Genomic DNA, 12,450 nt, shown 5'->3' on the forward strand with positions numbered 1-12,450 from the left:
TAGAAATAGAGCATGAAATGAGCTGAGCTTGAGCTTAGTCGAGCTCGGTTTGTTTACACTCCTATAGTTAGGACTTAGGATAGGTTCCTTTGTGTAGGAAATTAATAAGCCTCTGTAGGGAATGAATTTTGTAACTAACAAATTTGGTTATTAATTAAAATTTTTGAGTAGCTATCAACACATGTATCATGAATTACAGTTTAGAAAAAAGAAAGTGAAGACACTTCTCATGGACTATGATTTAGGTTATATACATACATACATATTGTTTTTATCAACATGGTATAATCATGTATATATATATATATTTTATTTCTTTTCTATAAAGATATATATATATATATATATAGTTACAAAGAAGTCAATTGATCCCGAGAGTCTTCAAAGCTGCATTGATATCTTGAACTTCATACCCGTTTGAAACGGCTATGTTAGGGTTGTCTGCAGCGACCATGTCTTCTGTCTTAAAGCTTTCTTCACCGCGAAGAAGCTTCTCGCTTCCATATTCAACCGAACCTTTCAGAATAACCGTCTTGTGGAGGCCCGCCAGGAGGTCTTCATAATCTGTGTCCCCTTTTTCTCCCACAAACACAACCATTTTGCTGAGGTCTGTTCCCCATTTAATTGATAGATACCTATATAAATATATTAAATAAAAGCTATATAAATAACAGGCTCGTTTAGGCTCTTAAGCCGGTTTGAGCTCGGGCTGGGGCTCGTTTCTTAAACAAGAGCTTATTTTAGGTTAAAGCTTGTTTAAGCTTGGCTTGATCGATCTTTTAGCGATCCGATCTCGAGTAGCTCGCGAGTGGCTTGTTTGATTACACCGCAAGCCCCTACCAACTATTACATATTGAAGGAAAAAAGTTGCACACCTTAGGCTGAGGGGTGTGGGGGGCTCTAACGGGGGCGCGAGTGGGGGCTCCAGCCAATAATATTGTGACGTGTGGCAGAGAGAGAAACTGGATAAGGGGGGTGTTGGAGCCCCCGCCGGAGCCCCTGGCCCTGGTGTGGAGGGGCTCCAGCGGATTTTTTTTTTATTTTTTTATAAATATATTCAAAAAACGTATTATTAAAAAAACTCATAAATTATTAAAAAAAACACACATTTTTTTTAAAATTCAAATTACAAAAAAAAACATCGAGGTTGGTGCTCCATAAATAATGCCTAAACAAAGTATCGTTAGCACCCGATCGATCACGATCACGAGGTGGTGCTCCATAAATAATGCCTAAACAAAGTATCGTTTGAAGTTGTGGTGATTGATATGGGTGAAATGGGGTATTTTATAGATGAAATGGGGTATTATATAGGAGTTTGGGATATTATATAAGGGTTTTAAGGTTTTTTTTTAAAAAAATATTGAGCTCCAACGGCTCTTTCTCTCGAGCTCAACGGCTCTTTCTCTCTCTTCTCCCGCGACCACACTCACGCCTGCCTGGATTTCCGCGCTCGCGCCCCGCTCGCGCCCCGGCTCGCGCCCCGGTGGTGTGGGGTTAGCGCCCCGAGGCGCGAGCGGAGGGGCTCTCGCGCCCAGGATTGCGCCCCACACCCCTCAGCCTTAACGCCTGAGCTCTTGAAGCAAATAATGGTATCACATTTAACTTAGTTGCAGCATGGGTGAAAACCATGTTACAACGGAAACTTCTCATGCTTAGTATCTGGCGCAGATCATCCACTCTCCGGGTCTACAACCACAATACACACAGATTATTATAAATTTGCAACTATTAATCTCTTACTAATACTATATTTTAATCATCTCATATATTAGTAAATTACCTTAGCTCCTGGTTTGATGATGTATGTGTAACAATGAGAACTATATGTCTTTATTTCTTCCACCATATTATCATCATCTTCATTTTCCAACCTAGCAATTCTCATTATTGTTGATCTCACATTCTCTTGTGGCCATCGATACTCGGTGTGATTATCATAATCTTCATCAACTGTTAGGTCTATCCACGGGTAATATAGTTCACTTCCACTACTACAAACCAGTGCATCAAATTTATCTATGTTCACTTGACATTGTTTCAACACTTCTTTCGTCTCGTTTAAACTCAACCCTGTCAACAATATAAAACCTATCACCCCTGAATTCACACCCGCAATTTCCATGACATTCTTAATGATTATCGATAACGTCTCTGCAGGGTCCCCGTTTGTATCATAAGAGTCAACGGCTATTATGTAAAGTGTCTGCCTTCTTCCTGGACTGTAACTAGTGTTTGACTTCCTATTTGAGGTTGACATTTTCGTGAACGTTTCGATAAGCTCTTTTTGTCTGGTAGCGGGGTCCACGTCTCCGTTAGCTTTCAAGTCACCATCAATGGAGAATCTTAAAGATAAATCTTCAACATCGCGTAATGACTCGCTCATCGGTTCTTCATTGGTGGGGATTATTTTGTAACGGGCGGTAGGGTGGTGGTTTCTGCACTGTTCAAGATGTGAGAGGTAGTTTTTGCAATGTTCGGGCCATGAAAAACGATGGATGTTCTTTAGACCATGCTTACGACACTCGATCCATAGGTTTTTATCTGCAACAAGCTTTAGTAGAGCCTCTTCAATGGCTTTTTGGTCATGTGGGTCCACTAGAAGACCATTATTTAATGCCTGAAAACACATCAAGAACATAACTGTTAATTAAGACATGATTAATAATCATGTGATGCTACTAATGTTATTATAGGTCGTACTTTGAGTATGTCTGCGGGCCCACCATTCTTCGTTGCAACGACTGGCAAACCATAAGCTGATGCCTCGATGATAGTTAGACCAAATGGTTCCACTAGAGCCGGGTTGATGAAAACACCCTTCAAGATAAAATAACATCATGTATATTAGTATTAATGTTTTAGATGACAGTAAGTAATAGTTGAATATGTTTTCTTGTAACAAGAATGTTATGTTACATATAAATACTAATATAATCATCATATGCGTTCCCTCCTTACATTAAAGTTACAAACTTTGACTTTGGCATGTAGTCTAAAACAAGTGTTTGACTTTAGTCAAATGGTCAAAATACCCTTTACAGTGCAAAATTGGGGATTTTGTGGGTCAGTAGCTAAATAACATTTAATGTTGCTATAATTAAAGAGTTAATTTTATCTTGTAAATTGCCAAAAAATGATCTTTTTCATTTAATATTGTTATGCGCCTTCTCATTTGTTTGACTATAAATTTTGTTGCTTATACAACTAGCATTTACTGATAGTTACCTTAGTTTTTGCAGCCAGACGATAAATATCAGGAACTTCGATTTGCTTATGATGTTTTGGATATGCCACCTGTCTTTACAAGTCATACCGGTCGATTAGCTTAAGAACCGTGGTAAGAACGACTGAACTGCTACTTGACATGTCTTCTATGTCATCCCTGTTCCCAAGTATAAGTGTCTGCATTTAACAATTTTGCAAACTGTTTTAAACTTATGTTATAATTGGCATCTTAATCCTTAACTCAAGATATAGATAAACAAGTCGTACCAAGTTAGCTAGCTTTCTAAGTGGTTGACATTCTCCAAAAGCTTTGAGCAATGTGGTAACATTCTTTTTAGGATCCGGTCTTGACAATGCTAGGATCATTGGTTTGTGTGGATTTGTGAAAAACCTCATTATCTGCATTGGGCATAAAAAGATTGGAATTAATAAATTATGAATATCAAACGGAAAGATGATAGGTGTGCACGAAATCGAAATAACCAAATCCAACCCAAAACCGAGGGTTTGGTTTAATGTTTCTTTAAAAACTGAAATTCCGGTTCTGTGTCGGTTTTGCATGTACAGAAAACTGAAAAAACCGAACCAAACTGTTGAAACTTAACCGAACCTTTAAAGCTGAAAACCGACTTTTGTTATTGATTTTGTATAATAGATATATTTTTTTTTCTGAATGTTAAGTAATTTATAAAAGATAAAAACGGTGTCACCCAAATGTTTTAGGCCCAAATGTATATAATCAATTAATCATTGATTAACACAAAAGAAAATTAGCCAAAATTCATTATTTTGGGCCATATTTCCAGCTCAAAATCTTCAAATCCAAATGGCACAACTGAAAAAACTGAAACCGGATTAAAACCATTGTGAAAACCGAAACTGAACGGTATTTGAAAACCCAACAACCGAATTTTCGGTTTTTAACGGGCCCCTGCTGACCTTTAACACTATTTTACCGTTTTATATTTTCACATATATATTCTGATTACAATTATCATATAGTTTTCTAACTAAGCATTATAGCTCCAATAAAAGTAAACTTTAGAGGGCTTTTGACCCTGCCCTTTATAACCATTACTTATATTTTCGCTTTACCTGTATGACCCGTTAGAGATAATCATCAAAATCAGCCTATTAATAATAACTAACCTCAGTCCATATTGGAGGTACCGCCATTTTGTTTAGAGCTTTATCGCGGCCAATTATCGATTCAAGATCCCCGTCACCTTCAATTGAATCTTCAGTCTTCACATAGCTAAAGTCCATGCCAGGTGGAATTACCTATATTATTTCAAACACCGTAACACTCAGTCTGGAGTTATAATAGATAAGCCTTAGTGTGGGTTATATAGGATAACACATATTTACATAATGGTATAATACTACCTCGTATAATCAATATTTACAACATGATCTAATGGTAACCAGGATCACTCGAGTCAAAAAGTCAAATGGTAAAAAGATCATGAATTTATATAAAACTTACCACCATCCGAGGCATGTGTCTTCCAAGACAACTAACTCCTCTCCTCTTTCTAACCCTGAGTTTCCTTTCAAGCTTAACATCAAACCCGTCATACAATCCCCATTGTTCGTCAATCTCTTGTCGTGTACTAGTAACAACCATTTCGGCTGCATCTAATGCCAACTCTTCGCCTTCAATCCGTCTCATTATCTTATAAGTTGAGTTAATATCTTCCTTAGAAAGTCTTCCTTGTTTTAATAACTGCTCAAACTTGTTTCTTCCGAGTGAGTGTCCAGTCAACGCCATAGGCACGTTTAAGGAACCGGACAAACGGGCTGCAACTTCACCCGCGTCTGCGTAGTGACCGTGGATCACATACGGCCATATCGGCTTCCCGCCATCAAACTCCTCTCCTAAAGCTCGTGCCATGTTGACTACGTGACTTAGTGCCCCGTCAACAAATTCGGGGATGTGTGGCCATAGTGACTCTTTGAATATGTATCTGAAACGAGCATAAACATTACAAGAACTATGTTATTATAATAATAATAATAATCTAGTTAAATAAAAACGTTTTTGGAGGTTTTAAGCTTTGAATTACACTGTGGATGAGTTCTAAGGTCTAACCCATTTGACCCGTTTCTCTTTAAGCTAGATTTTTGGATTTGGCCCGTTTTGACTCATTGAGTATATGCTGTAACCCATTTTCACTCGGGGCTGTAAACGAGTCAAGCTAAGCCAGGTAGGCTCAAGCTCGAATTGCTTACTAACCAAGCCAATCCGGCTCGGCTTGCTTATCTTAGCGAGCTGAGATTTTGAGCTGGAGCCAGCACGTGGCTCGTCAAGCCAGCTCGTTTATTCTTTTAAAAGAATTTTAGTTTTATATTTTTACACATTTTGGTTGTTTTGATAAGAAAAATAATACTTTTAACATACACATAATGCATAACTAATAAATTACAAAATCCACAATTTATATATATTTTAAAATTTGGTTTATACTTAAGTATATAGAATCTGGGTTATAATTTATATATATTAAAATTCCGGTTATACTTTTGGGTTGTAATCTATATATATTATATCATTTGGGCTTTAGTTTAACCGTGCCTAACAAAGCTATCGAGTGAGACAACGAATGAACTTACTTTGGCTAGGGCTTGGCCTGCTTACAAACGGGCTCATTGTTTCCAAACGAGCCTAAAGTTGTTTACAAACTGAGCCAGCTCAGCTCAGCTCAGCTTGTTTACAAACGAGCCGATTTTGAGAGAGCCACAAGCTTTTTGAAAGCCCTAGTTTTGACCCATTGATAAGTAAATGGGTCGAAACCGACATATCTAATGGACATGGTAAAAAGTTGAAGTACGAAGAGGAATTACTTGTCGCGAGGTCCACAAGGGATACGAACAATGTAGGCTCCACAATTTCCGGAACCTTCAGGTGGAGACGAGAGCATCTCGATGGGTTCACCATAACCATAATCCACGTCCGGGCATGCTATTTGCCTAGTCAGCAAATCCACTCGTATGACTCCTTCCATGTCAGCCAATGCCCGTGCAAGTTCCACCACATATTTCACCTGCCCACCCGTGTCAGAATCTCGCCCAAGCTCCATGTTTTCGCCCCGCACCAACCCATGAATACTACACAAAATACATCATACAGTATATATGTCATGTATTAGGTGTGATTTCAATGGTGAATTTGTTTTAAGGCTAAGTTTTAGGATACCTGATGAGGACAATATAAAGTTGTCTAGATTTGCTTTCGTCTGACCACATTACCATTTCAGAGTTTATTCTTGATATCTTGTTAACGGGTTGAGATTCGTCCTTTTCTTTTTCACCTTCTGAGAGCTCTGAAAGATCTTCTGCAGCATCATGGCGACCTTTTTCCCGTTCAATACGGCGATTTGCCAATCTTTGTGCATCATCTACTGCTATCTGAAAAAAATAGGCGGGTTGGGTCGGTTGTGGTAATGGGTCAAAACATGCAGTACGTTAAAATGGGCCCCCCTCAAACACTACGTTATGTATTTTTTTTATTTGAAAATGAGTGATATGTGAAGTATGATTACTAGTTTATTACGCATTTGTACTTTCAGTTGACTTTCATCCTGTTTGACCTATTTGACATGTATTCTTTAGTTTAGTTTAATTTGTTAGTTTAACCCATTCAACCTATTAGAAATTACCTCATCAACCCGTTTGTATATAAACGGGTCAAATCTTTAGGTGCATACTTTTTATTAAGTTCAACCTTGTAAACAAAAATCTTGTCAACTTAGGTAGTCATCAATAATCTCAACAAAAAGATCCATTATGACTGAAATTTAAATAAAGAAATGATTTTTTATATTTTTCTTTTTGAAATATAACCTTGATAAACTTATATCTTTCTCTGCTTTTAAAGGTTGGGGATCAAACCTGCTTCTTTTTACGGGTAAGATGCCAAATCCGCCAACACATATTCTCGAGCCTGTTGCTTCTTTCAAGGGTGTTCCTTGTTGCAATTACCTGCGCGAACGATTAGAGGTTAGTAATTACTAATTAGTAATCGTCCTTCATGCCATACTATCGGTTACATGATTAGTGTCGAAACATGAGATGAATCTGACCTGATCCATGACGATGTTTCCACGGATGTCGAGATGAACAAACCACGTCTTGATCTTCTTCTCCGGTTGCTTGAGATCTGCAATGGCCTTTTGGGGGTGTGGAGGTGACTGCTAAGAAATCTCAAGGATCTCTTGTTTACAGACACAAAAATGATATGATGGCAGCTCTTACTGAGCATCATCCCCTAATAAGGAGGTGGAGACCTCCTTATATAGAGAGCCTCATGGCCACCATCATGGTACCCTAATGGGCCTAGCCCAGTTAGGGTTACCTCCACAAAACCCCCTCAGCCCAATAACATTGTATTAGTCCATATAATAAAATAAGCCAAACATAATAAATTTAGGGTCGTAAAACCGGGTTTAGTACCATACCCCTACAAGCCCACCAAGTCCAGTGTTGCTCCTAGGCGTGCAAGCGTTTAGGTGGAGCGCTGGACTTTATAAGGTGTGTTAGGACATGAGGCGGTTTTTTTTTTCTTTTCTTCGGCCTTGTCTTTATTGTCTTTGAGTTTTGGGAGGTTTTCTCCATGATGGTGACATGTTGTGGTCTTTATGATAATGATGGTGCACTAGCATGAATAAGAGATAGCACGCATCATAACAATAGTGGCGCGGGGCCTGATAAAAGATAGAGTGCGCGTCTCGATAATAATGTAATGTAACTTGCGCGCGAGGCAGCTTACGAGCTATAAAAATAATAAAGCTTGCGCGCGAGGCGACTTACGAGCTATAAAAATAATAAAGCTTGCGCGCGAGGCGACTTACGAGCTATAAAAATAATAAAGCTTGCGCGCGAGGCGACTTACGAGCTATAAAAATAATTAAGCTTGCGCGCGAGGCGACTTACGAGCTATAATATGATGATAATGACTGGCCCACAAGGGCCTCTTTTGCGCAGGATGACTATCCCGGCTTGTCTTCAAAATAATGATGGAGGCACAGACGGCCAGATAATAATAATAATGTCATAGGTGCTTGTGCGACTCGTAGCCGAACCTGCAAAAACATATCAACTAAAAGTGGATGTATTGCATGGTTCCCATCCTCGGGCAAATTATGAGGTGTGCCCAACCTGCGTTGGCGCGTGGCCGTTTGGGTTTATGAGGATTCTCAACCTTTAAGTTTGGCGCGTGGCCTATGGGTTTATGAGGATTCCCAACCTTTAAGTTTGGCGCGTGGCCTATGGGTTTATGAGGATTCCCAACCTTTAAGTTTGGCGCGTGGCCTTTGGGTTTATAAGGATTCCCAACCTTTGAATATGGCGTGTAGCCGTATGGGTTTGAGGATTCCCAACCTTTTAGTTTGGCGCGCGGCCTATGGGTTTATGAGGATTCCCAACCTTTAAGTTTGGCGCGTGGCCTATGGGTTTATGAGGATTCCCAACCTTTAAGTTTGGCGCGCGGCCTATGGGTTTATGAGGATTCCCAACCTTTAAGTTTGGCGCGCGGCCTATGGGTTTATGAGGATTCTCAACCTTTAAGTTTGGCGCGTATGTGATATGCGCCACGCGCAGATGTTTCATGCGCAGATGTGATATGCGTGAGCATATGTGATGCGTGAGCATATGCGATATGCGTGAGCATGTCATCTGCGCCACGCGCAGATGTGATATGCGTGAGCATACGTGATGCGTGAACATATGTGATGCGTGAGCATATGCGATATGCGTGAGCATGTCATTTGCGCCATCGCGCAGATGTGATATGCGTGAGCATACGTGATGCGTGAACATATGTGATGCGTGAGCATATGCGATATGCGTGAGCATGTCATCTGCGCCATCGCGCAGATGCGTGATGCGTGAGCATACGTGATGCGTGAGCATATGTGATATGCGCCACGCGCATAGGTTTTGGCTTTGTGTCTTCATGACATCCTGATTTTAAGCCTCGTATATATTTTGTGGGTTGACCCGCCCCGCTCGATGTTAAGGCGGGTGCATACCCCCTTCAAGGCCCCCCCCCAGTCTAATGTGTCTTGTCTCGCGCGAGCGAGATAAGATAGATATTAGACTAGTTTGCCTTTTCAATAGGGCTTGTTTTTTCTTTTTCTTTTCTTGCACGCGCGTTGCGCGCAATTCCATCCCTTTGGTTAAAACGAATCGTCAATGCACGTGGTTGGTTGGTGTTGGATCGCGGTGGTGCGGTGCTCGGCGCCAGCGCGCATGTGTGATGGCGCGCTGCTGCTTCATAGCAGTGGCACTCATGCATGGTGGGATGCACCATGGCGGCCAGATGGTTATCCGCGGTGGCGTGTACGTGTGGTGGCGCAATGACCTTACGCGGTGGCGAGGTTCACTTGTCGTGGCGCGAATGAATGTCGACGGAATGTTAATCCGCGACTGTGCGCATGTTTGGTGGCGGATTATTGACCCGTGACGACGCATTGTGATCCGTGGTGACACGCCGCTGCTTCATGGCGATGTATTGAATCATGGTGGCGCATGCGTGATGGCGGTACATCGAACCATGGTGGCGCATGCGCGATGGCGCGCGCGTGTGCTTGTTGAATATAAGGTATGCTTACACATTGAAATTTGAACAAGGTTGTAAGGAAATTATTAAGTACCCCTTAATAGTTGTCATATTTCAAGCTATTTTGCGATATTTTGAATATGCTGACACGCGCCTTGGCATTTCGTTATTCTTCTTTTGCGCGACGTTATCGTACATTTATTATAGGGAATTATGAATGAGTTCTTTAGCCTTTGCGCGTCAGTATGCGTTTTATCCATTATAATCCCATGCGCGGCCCCGACCTGAAACCTCAACAACTATGTTTTGGCATGTGTTTTGCCTTAGTTGTGCTTAGGTATGTTATGGTCGAGCTGCGCAATACGTGGGATGGATGCTATGAGTAATTTGAGCTAAGGCTCATATTATTGGGCTAAGGCCCTGACGTTTTAGAGTTAAAACTCGTCAACGCGTTTGAGCTTGAAGCTCGCGCATGTATGTTTTACTTCGTTTTATTTTTAGTTTGATGTCAATATAATGTTTTCATATTGCTCAAATTAATAAAAGGAAGTGTGAGACATGTATGCAAAAATCAAAATCAGGCTTGCACATGCATGGCGGCGGAGTCGTGACTCGCGGGCGTGCATGCATGGTGGCGAAGCTTGATCCTTGGCAGTGCGCATGCACGGCGGCGGAGTGGTGACTCGCGGGCGCGCATGCATGGCGGAGAGTTGCGTGGGCATGCATGGCGGTGAGTCTTTTGCGCAAAACCCACATGGTGGTTTCCGCGGTGGTTTCCACGGGCGCTCACGCATGTCGGCGGAATGGTGACCCGCTGGCGAGCATGCATGGTGGCAGTCTTCTGCGCAAAACCCACATGGTGGCGGTCTTTTGTGCAAAACCCACATGGTGGTTTCCGCGGAGTGAGAATTCGCGGGCGCGCGTGCATGGCGGCGGAAGTCTCCGTAATCTAGACTGTAATTTTAAACCTAAAAATCCAGGTCTGTAATCTAGATCTAGATCTGTAAATCAGATCTAAATAGATCTGAAGCTCGGAGCGGAGAGAATTTAAAACCATCACAGATCCGGAGGCTTGATCATCCGAATCAGGTAGCTTCTTTTTTGGATCTACAAATCCTTTTCAGCTTCATTTTTGCACAGATCTGGAAGCCTCTTTTAGATCTATGGATCTTTTTGAGCTTTAATAGAACAAGTCTTGAAGCCTCTTTCTGTAAACTTCCAGATCTGGGTTTTTCTTGGGAGAGATCTGAGAACCGAGACGAAAATCGAAGGGTAGTTCGTTGCCGTCCCACGGATGGCGCCAATGTCGAAACATGAGATGAATCTGACCTAATCCATGACGATGTTTCCACGGATGTCGAGATGAACGAACCACGTCTTGATCTTCTTCTCCGGTTGCTTGAGATCTGCAATGGCCTTTTGGGGGTGTGGAGGTGACTGCTAAGAAATCTCAAGGATCTCTTGTTTACAGACACAAAAATGATATGATGGCAGCTCTTACTGAGCATCATCCCCTAATAAGGAGGTGGAGACCTCCTTATATAGAGAGCCTCATGGCCACCATCATGGTACCCTAATGGGCCTAGCCCAGTTAGGGTTACCTCCACAAACCCCCTCAGCCCAATAACATTGTATTAGTCCATATAATAAAATAAGCCAAACATAATAAATTTAGGGTCGTAAAACCGGGTTTAGTACCATACCCCTACAATTAGTATAAGAGGAAAAGAAACATGTATGGATTAAATGGTAAACAATCAAATTCTATATACCCTGAAGATTTGCATGATATCATATTTACCCAAAACCAAAAAGATTAATATCATCTCCTTTTCAAAATATATAAAATTTCATATTTAATCGTTGTATTAACTAATGTGAAAAACTGATAATGGGTGTAAACACATAGTTTATAGTGAACTAGATAGAGAGGTGATGGATTTTACCTTGATCCACGTTCGATGAAGGTCGGATTCATCAACACTATTAACAACTTCTTCAACAAAGTAATTGGCTGGACTGAAGTCTTTATTGCGCTTCACGTTGTCTTGAAGCTTTTCAAGCTTCATCTTTGCATCAACTCCTTTTTGGGTCTTAAGATTTGCTCCTACATCCAAGATTGCCTCTAGGTACCCGTTTATCCATTCGTTCCTTGCCATCTTGAAACCGTAACCGCTACCTGGTGGCAGTGATGGTGGTGGTGATGATGGGAGGTGGTGTGGTTTTCTTGGTTTGAAACAGATATGTGGGAGGGCTTGATACCTTATAAAGGCTTTTTGGCATACAAGACACAATATTATGCCTTGTTCTGGTTGCTAAAATTATTATTTTGTAAAATTCATTTGAGAATAAGATTCTTTTCACTTTTCATTTGCTTTTTAGCACCAAAACTTATTCATACTGATTGTAAAATATTTGGCATGATTTTATATAGAAATAATCAATGTAATATTAATTTATTGATTTAGAGTTTTTGTATACTTTGGTTCCAATTTTATGTAAAGTTTTGGTCATGGTATTTCCGTGACTTATTATTTTTGGATGTGGATGTGAAATAAATTGAAGATGGCTTGATGTGGGTATTTTGCCCATCTATTCATTAGTATTCATATTCTCTACCACATTTTATTATTAAATCAGTGGACTACAATTTCTTTTTTTAT

The 12,450-nt window shown here is 40.7% G+C and overlaps 1 pseudogene across 1 annotated transcript; it reads right to left on the minus strand.

Moving 5' to 3' along the window:
* Positions 1-337: 337 nt before the first annotated feature.
* LOC143595252 (sucrose-phosphate synthase 4-like) lies at positions 338-12,177 on the minus strand (annotated as a pseudogene). Its single transcript, XR_013146490.1, has 12 exons — positions 11,734-12,177; positions 7,120-7,209; positions 6,425-6,636; positions 6,073-6,336; positions 4,715-5,195; positions 4,378-4,509; positions 3,496-3,627; positions 3,229-3,405; positions 2,704-2,820; positions 1,784-2,620; positions 1,562-1,689; positions 338-635 (listed from the first exon to the last, which is right to left on the minus strand). The product of XR_013146490.1 is annotated as a sucrose-phosphate synthase 4-like (transcript).
* Positions 12,178-12,450: the final 273 nt, after the last annotated feature.

Source organism: Bidens hawaiensis, unplaced genomic scaffold (genome assembly GCF_021521415.1).
Source record: "Bidens hawaiensis isolate Kalapana, Puna unplaced genomic scaffold, B.hawaiensis_p1.1 tig00044843_1, whole genome shotgun sequence".
In the NCBI taxonomy this organism is placed as follows: Eukaryota; Viridiplantae; Streptophyta; class Magnoliopsida; order Asterales; family Asteraceae; genus Bidens; species Bidens hawaiensis.